Below are 7540 nucleotides of genomic sequence, written 5' to 3' on the forward strand. Positions count from 1 at the left end.
CCCTCGCCCTGTTCCAAAAACCGTTTTCCACAGCCACAGATAACATGCTCCAATAAAGTATTCAAGCCAAGGAAATTCTCCACACTTACCATCCTAACCATATTGCTATTTTGTAGCAGATGGTTTATTATCAAGGATTGGAGGTTGGGGTGGGACTGTAAGAGGAAAACACTTTCCTATGTTGCCACTGCGGTGGGTTAAACCAAAGTGTACAGCAATAATGGCCAGGACAGGAAAATGTTATCCAACAGCATCCTGGAGGAGTCTCCTATGAGGCTTCATTACAGAAATTAATGATAAGTGAGAAGTAACACTTCCCAGCTGTGTGGTCTCTGTCACATTTGACCCTCATGCTAATCCTAGGAGAGGCACTGGGCAGGTTCTTGTATTTTTCCCCTTTTAATAGATGAGAAATTTGAGTATCAGAGTGGTAAGTGATTGGCACAAGTATTGGAATAGGAACTGAGTGCAATTGTTTGACTCCAAAACATGGATCTGGGTGAAGAACATAGGCTTTGGAGTAAAACAGGCATGGCTTCAAGTTGACTCAATGGCTGAGAGACCTTTCATCTCTCTGGGTCTCAGTTTCCTCATCTCTAAAAGGTGCATAATAATAAGTACCTCACAAAGTTTTAGTGAGGATTGGATAAGGTAAAGTACACAAGAGGCTTGGCCAAGTCCCCGGCACTCGGTCAGCAGGAATGGTAGTTACCTATCATTGTCATATCACAGACAGCACTGCCACTATTAGTGCTTGTTTATTATACATGCATTCATTCATTAGCAAACAGCAGACACATCTCTCTGAACTACCTGGACCAAATGGCTCCTAGGGGGACTTCCATTAGGATAACTCCTAGGGAAAGAAAAGCCCTCAGCAGGACACTGTTGTTTATAAAAGATCTGGAAACAGCCTAAAATGTTCTACAATAGGGATTAAACAAATTACACTGCAACAATAAAAGGAAATCTTAAACAGTTGTTAAGAAACATTCTTTTTGAGAAAAGCTTAATGATAAGGAGAGAACCTCACATGTAGAGTTAAGTGAGAGAAGATCCAATTTGAAATACAACAAAACGTTAACAGGGGTTACACCCCTGGATGGTGGGACTACGGATAATTTTGTTTTCTTTTTAAAATTTTATTTATTTTTAATTTTTTGATTTTTTTTTTTTTTTTTTTTTGGTAGAGACAGGGTCTTACTATATTGCCCGGGCTAGTCTTGAACCCCTGGCTTCAAGCAATCCTCTTGCTTCAGCTTCGCAAAGTGATGGAATTACAGGTGTGAGCCACTGCACCTGGCTGATTTTTATTTTCATCTTTTAATTCTCTACATTTATTTTCCAGACTTTCTTTAATGAAGAAATATTAACTAAGAAGAAACACAGTTGACGAACGTGAAAGACAATGAACACTGAGTTAGAAATGGCACAATAAACATAAAACCACATGTTTAGAATCTGATTCAGATTGATGCACATTAAAACCATGGTAAAAGGGCACCCAATTAATTCACAATCAATAAATGTCAAACCTCAAAGACACAGTACAACAAGAAAACCTTCTGTAGCTTGGAGATATTCTGAGCAGAATGAATGAAAAGTAGAAGAAAATATTTGGCTTAGGTGTGGAGAAAACATTATATAATTTGCATAGTGCAAGTCCAAAATTAGGAAGGCTTTCAGAGGTTTGGGGCAGTAGCCCAATCATCTTCACTGGGCACCATAAAATGGCTTTTGCATGATAATGTTAATGACAAAATATTCCACAAGCTGCAACGGAAATGATGACTCTCCCTGCCATAGAAAGTGAACAGCACTGAGGTGGGATGCTCCAACTCAAAAGTCTGGTGACTATTTTTAAATCCTGCCCAACTTCAGGCGTTATTATAACCAAACTTTGACTTTTTGTGGTAAGCCTACGGCAAGAGAGGCACTCTGAATACCCTATGGAATCCCAGTTCTGGGATTCCTTAACAGCTGTGTGACCTTGGGCACAATTTTAAACCTTCAGATCTCTCCCTATAAGTGATGATGAATCCTATCTTACAGAGTTTTGGAGATGATATGAGGCCATGAACATAAGGTACTTTGTGCAGAACCTGGTTCATCATAGATACTACGCTAATGAGTGTTATTACTAAATAAAATATGACGAGCTTTAAATTACAACAGTCAACAACTTTTTTTTTTGGAGACAGAGTTTCGCTTTGTTGCCCAGGCTGGAATGAAGTGGCACGATCTCAGCTCACTGCAGCCTCTGCCTCCCGGGTTCTAGCAATTCTCGTGCCTCAGCCTCCTGAGTAGTTGGGATTACAGGCGCCTGCCACCAAGCCTGGCCGATTTTTTGTATTTTATTAGAGACAGGGTTTCACCATCTTGCCCAGGCTGGTCTTGAACTCCTGAGCTCAGACAATTCACCTGTCTCGGCCTCCCAAAGTGCTAGGATTACAGGCATGAGCCACCGCACCTGGCCCAATATCAACTATTTGCAGTGGCTTCCAGGAACAATAAAGAACAGTAATATTCTACTACTCCAAGAATAGTAAAGAACAGCAGAGAGTCAGGAGTTCCTCTTGAGATAGACTACAGACTAACTTGTCAGCTATACTCTCCAAGCTTGTCCAACTCGCCTTATTTTGTTGTTGTTCTGTTTGTTTTATTTTAGGCTTTTAGCAGCCTGAAGCCATGGTTTTTAGTTTCTGTTTCTAGTGATAAGCGGAAAAGAGGGATAAGGAAGGGGCTTTACTGGCCCAACCAGAAAGAGAAACTAAGAACCCATGACTGTATTTTCTCCCTTGGATACCCAATACAAGACAGTCTGGTTTCTGGTTGCTTTCCCTAACACACATGTGCCATCCACCCCCAAGCTCATCTCCATGTCAGCCAAATAAGCTAGTTATAGAAAATATATGACCTTGGACCAAGGGACAAAGTTTGAAGTGCTCAGAGAAGGAAATCATGGTTGCCAGACATGGAAATCAGCACATATGCTTGAGTAATTTCTTACTTATTACTTCTTATATCTAGATGGCATCAGTCATCCCATATTCCCTTCTCAAGCCTGAAATGCTATCTCCCTTTCATCCTTATCATCTGTGAGCCATTCCAGGTCCAACCCAAATCCCTCCACCCTTGCTAGGCAGTCTTCCTTGACGACCCCTCAGGCCATTGCTAAACTCTCTGTAGTGTATTTTATCATAGAAGATTTTCTAATCTTATTCATTTTTATCTGGTTGCAAAGGTAATACATAATTATTAAAAAATTCAAGTACAACAGAAATATATAATGAAAAAAATCAACAGTTCTATCTCACTTATTTATTTTCTATTCACTTGTAATTCTTACATACTGGGGAAAAAAGGAGAACACAAAATAAACAAAAGAACCACAAAAGTATCTTATAATTGTATTCCCAAGAGACAACAGAAAAAAAAAAAAGAATTTGACGTTCCTGGTTTTTTTCCTATCCATATACTAATATGGGTGTATAATATTAATTGGGACAGTGGTTTTGAACTTTCCCCCAATTTTCTTCCCCTACTTGCTAATATACCTTAGACAACTTTTACCAAGTAAAACTTTTACAATTCTCTAGAGCAGGACTACCTTTCTCTATTGACTGTCTTCCCATTAAGTCAAGGAAGAATAAATAACACAGTGGATCCAAAGAACATTAATGGAGACCACTAATTTATCATATATTCATGCTGCATCTGGGTTGAATAAAATAATTTCCTGATCTAAGGGCCAGAGGATGGAGCAATGAGAGGCTGTGGTTGCCAGAAACCTTTTTTTTGCCATAGCAATAGTTCCTGGAGGGGCTACAACTGGGGGAGGGGACACATATTCTATTATGAAGTAGCCCAGCTGCAGGAGATGGGCAGAGCCCCATCACTAGGCTGGCAGCCACTGCCAGGCCCTGGAGAGAGCTTAAGAGCAGCAATGGCTGCCTTTTCTAGTCATAACAGTGATAATAACAGCAAGTACTAATTTTTGAGCACATCCTAAGTAATGTGTAGTATTAGGCACTGTGGATACGGAGATAAGACACTACCTTGGCTTGCATGGAAAACCCAAGGGACCCCCGGGAAGAGCTATCTTGAAGGATATCACAGCAAAGAGAAAAACTGTGGCAAAAGAGATGGAGAAATGTTAAGAAGTCTAGATTTAGATGTGAAAACAGAGAAGCAGGTCTATCCAAAACTGACACACATCAATAACAGAAGCCTTGCTGTATCAATGGCCTTTAGTATTCACACCCTTTGACCAGAATTCCATTTCTAGGAGTATAATCAAAGGAAAGAAAGAAATACAGACATGCACATGATCAGGATGTTGAAAGCACTGTTATCTATAATGATCAAAAAACAGAAACAAATGTTCAACAACAGGAGAGTGATTAACTAAACTACACATTGTTTTGATGAAATGCTACATGAGTCCATTAAGAATCAGGTCTATAGCCAGGTGTGGTAGCTCATGCCTATAATCCCAGCACTTTGGGAGGCCACGGTGGTAGGACTGCTTGAAGCCAGGAGTTTGAGACCAGCCTGGGCAACATAGTGAGATTTTTGTCTCTATTAAAAAAAAAAAAAAAAAAAAAATCAAGTCTCCGAAAACTACAAATGACATGAAAAATACTCTTCCATTGTAGAGTTATTTTATACTGTTAAGACCAAAGGGAGTAAAAAAATAGCATATACAGTGTGATAGTGATTTTGTTTTAAAAAATGCACATGCAAGTATAGTAAAAGGTAAAATTGCCTGAGTATGTACCAAAATATTAATGGAAGTTTTTTGGTGATAGGAAGTAGGATTACAAGTGACTTTTACTCTCTTTTATGTGCTTCACTATATTTTTCAATATTTATTTATTTATTTATTTTGAAACAGGGTCTCACTCCGTTGCCCAGGCTGGAGTGCAGTGGCATGATCTTGGCTCACTGCAACCTCCACCTCCTGGGTTCAAGTGATCCTCCCACCTCAGCCTCCCAAGCAGCTGGGACAACAAGTATGCGCCACTACACCCAGCTAATATTTGTATTTTTGGGTAGAGACGGGGTTTCACCATGTTGGTCAGGCTGGTCTCAAACTCCTGACCTCAAGCGATCCGCCCGCCTCTGCTTCCCAAAGTGCTGGGATTACAGGCGTGAGCCACCACGCCCAGCCCCAGCCTCAATATATATATATATTTTTGAGACAGAGTCTCACTCTGTCACCCAGGCTGGAGTACAGTGGCACAATCTCTGCTCACTGTGACCTCTGCCTCCTGGGTTCAAGCCATTCTATCTGCCTCAGCCTCCAGAGTAGCTGGGATTACAGGCGCATGCCACCACGCCCGGCTAATTTTTTGTATTTTTAGTAGAGACAGGGTTTCGCCATGTTGGCCAGGCTGGTCTCGAACTCCTGACCTCTGGTGATCCACCTGCCTCGGCCTCCCAAAGTGCTGGGATTATAGGTGTGAACCACTGCACCTGGCCTCAATATTTAAATGATGTTATATAATCAGAAAAGAAAGCACAATAGAAGGTAATTTTTAAAAAACAGGTCAAATGCATTAAAAAACATTCAACATAGAGTTATTTAATATAAAAATATTCACAGCCTAAATATGTGTTAATAGAAGACTAGTTATGTAAAATAATACATTGGAATAATATATACTCAGTCCATAATATTTTCCAAAAATAACTGTGACATAATACTCCCCCTAAGCTAGATAAACTCCTTGCCCAGCCAAATAACAAAGGGAGAAGGAAAATAGAGAGATGGAACAAAACACACTAAGCAAAAAAAAAAAAAAAAAAAAAAAAAAAAAAGACGATGACAAAATCCAGGCAAAAAGCGTTAAAGGAAATAAACAGGAATATTTAATCCTAATAAAAGGTGCAACTCCCCCAGGAGGCTGTAATGGTGACAAATATGAACATTTGTGCACTTAACTGCATAGCTTGGAAATGTGTGAGGCTAAGACTGACAAGAGATGCAAGAGAAACTGATCATCCACAGTCACTGTGGGAGGCTTTAACCTAAAAGTGAGCAGATCACCCAGACAGAGATAAGGCTGAATAGACTGCAAGGAACCCAAAACTAGGCTCAGAGTGTGTGAGCTCTGTACCTATGCCTAGAATAGTGCTAGAGGGAAACTGGTAAACTATTAATGGATTGTTTTGGAGTTGGAAGACTGTATGTGTTCTTTTTCTCTTTCTCCTTTTCTGCATTTTTCCATAATGAACATTCACTTTTATAATGGAAAAGGAAAAAGTTCAAGTCCAAAGAGAATGAGGGCCTACATCACAACATCATGAACACAGCATTCCATAGCATGTGCTGAACTCAGCTCAAATGAGTCCAGCAGCCGTGCACAGCTGTGGACAGGGAGAGGCAGGGCTCAGGGAGCGACTGGCCAAAGGCGAGCTCGCCTTCCTCACTTCACACTAGAGGAGCGCATGAGGGCCCCTTTCAGAGCTGGGCCAGATTTTCCTCTCGGGCAGGCCAGGGTGGGGGGATTTATAGGCTCAGAGGGATCCAGACATCTGTGCTTGAGTCTACCGGCAGCACTAACCTTCCTGGTGAGAAGCAGACAGAGTGCCATGCAGTCAGGCTGTCTCTCCCCAAAGTCCACAAATGCTGCCTTTGTGTTGGGGCACAAGCCCCCAGCCCATATGGGCAGAGGACGCAAGAGAGAACAAATCCTGCAGTGTCTTGCTGGACTGTGGCTGCAAGGACCAGTCACATGTGTGACTGGGCTTTTAACATTTTGGGAAGTGGCTGCCAGCCCAGAGCTCTCCTGATATCCTCCTGGGCTAACTTGTGGTCTCCTGAGGAACCAGAGGAAGGACTGCTAAGTGTTCCAGCATTGATTAAAGCACCGTGTTTGGGCTTAAGTCATCTCTTCTATAATTAAAAGAATCCAACCTGAGAGACATAATTGAATATCCAAAGGGATATATATGTCTCTAAGGTGTCAGAAGCTAGGGAAAAGGAATACTGCAACAGAGAACCAAGCTGCTCAATTACAGCCTTGAGTCATTTTTGGAATAGAAAAGGCATAAATAATACACACATACGGTTAATGGATGGCTGCTCAGAGGTTTGGGGCAGCTGATACACTCTTTGTTCTCTGTTTCTCCCTTATTGGAAAGGGAACCAGGACTTAGACAAAATCAGAGAGGATGTGAAGTGAGCCCACTGAGCAGCGCTATGGGGCCAGCTCTTCCCCCTCATCCTTACTACTCCCAGACCACATTAAATTAGCATCCAGCCAGGTGCAGTGGCTCACGTCTGTAATCCCAGTACTTTGGGAGGCTGAGGTGATGGATCACCTGAGGTCAGGAGTTTGAGACCAGCCTGGCCAACATGGCGAAACCGTCTCTACTAAAAATACAAAAATTAGCCAGGTGTGGTGGTGGGCACCTGTAATCCCAGCTACTCGGGAGGCTGAGGCAGGAGAATCACTTGAACCCAGGAGGTGCAGGTGGAGGTGAGCCAAGAGCACGCCACTGCACTCCAGCCTGGGTGACAGAGCAAGACTCT

The 7540-nt window shown here is 41.8% G+C and overlaps 1 protein-coding gene across 3 annotated transcripts in view; it reads right to left on the reverse strand.

Annotated features, from left to right (window-relative positions):
* Positions 1 to 7540, reverse strand: part of ARHGEF3 (Rho guanine nucleotide exchange factor 3) — a 340537-nt gene that overhangs the window by 36454 nt on the left and 296543 nt on the right. The window lies entirely within an intron of this gene.

The sequence above is a fragment of the Rhinopithecus roxellana genome, chromosome 1 (assembly GCF_007565055.1).
Source record: "Rhinopithecus roxellana isolate Shanxi Qingling chromosome 1, ASM756505v1, whole genome shotgun sequence".
Classification (NCBI taxonomy): domain Eukaryota; kingdom Metazoa; phylum Chordata; class Mammalia; order Primates; family Cercopithecidae; genus Rhinopithecus; species Rhinopithecus roxellana.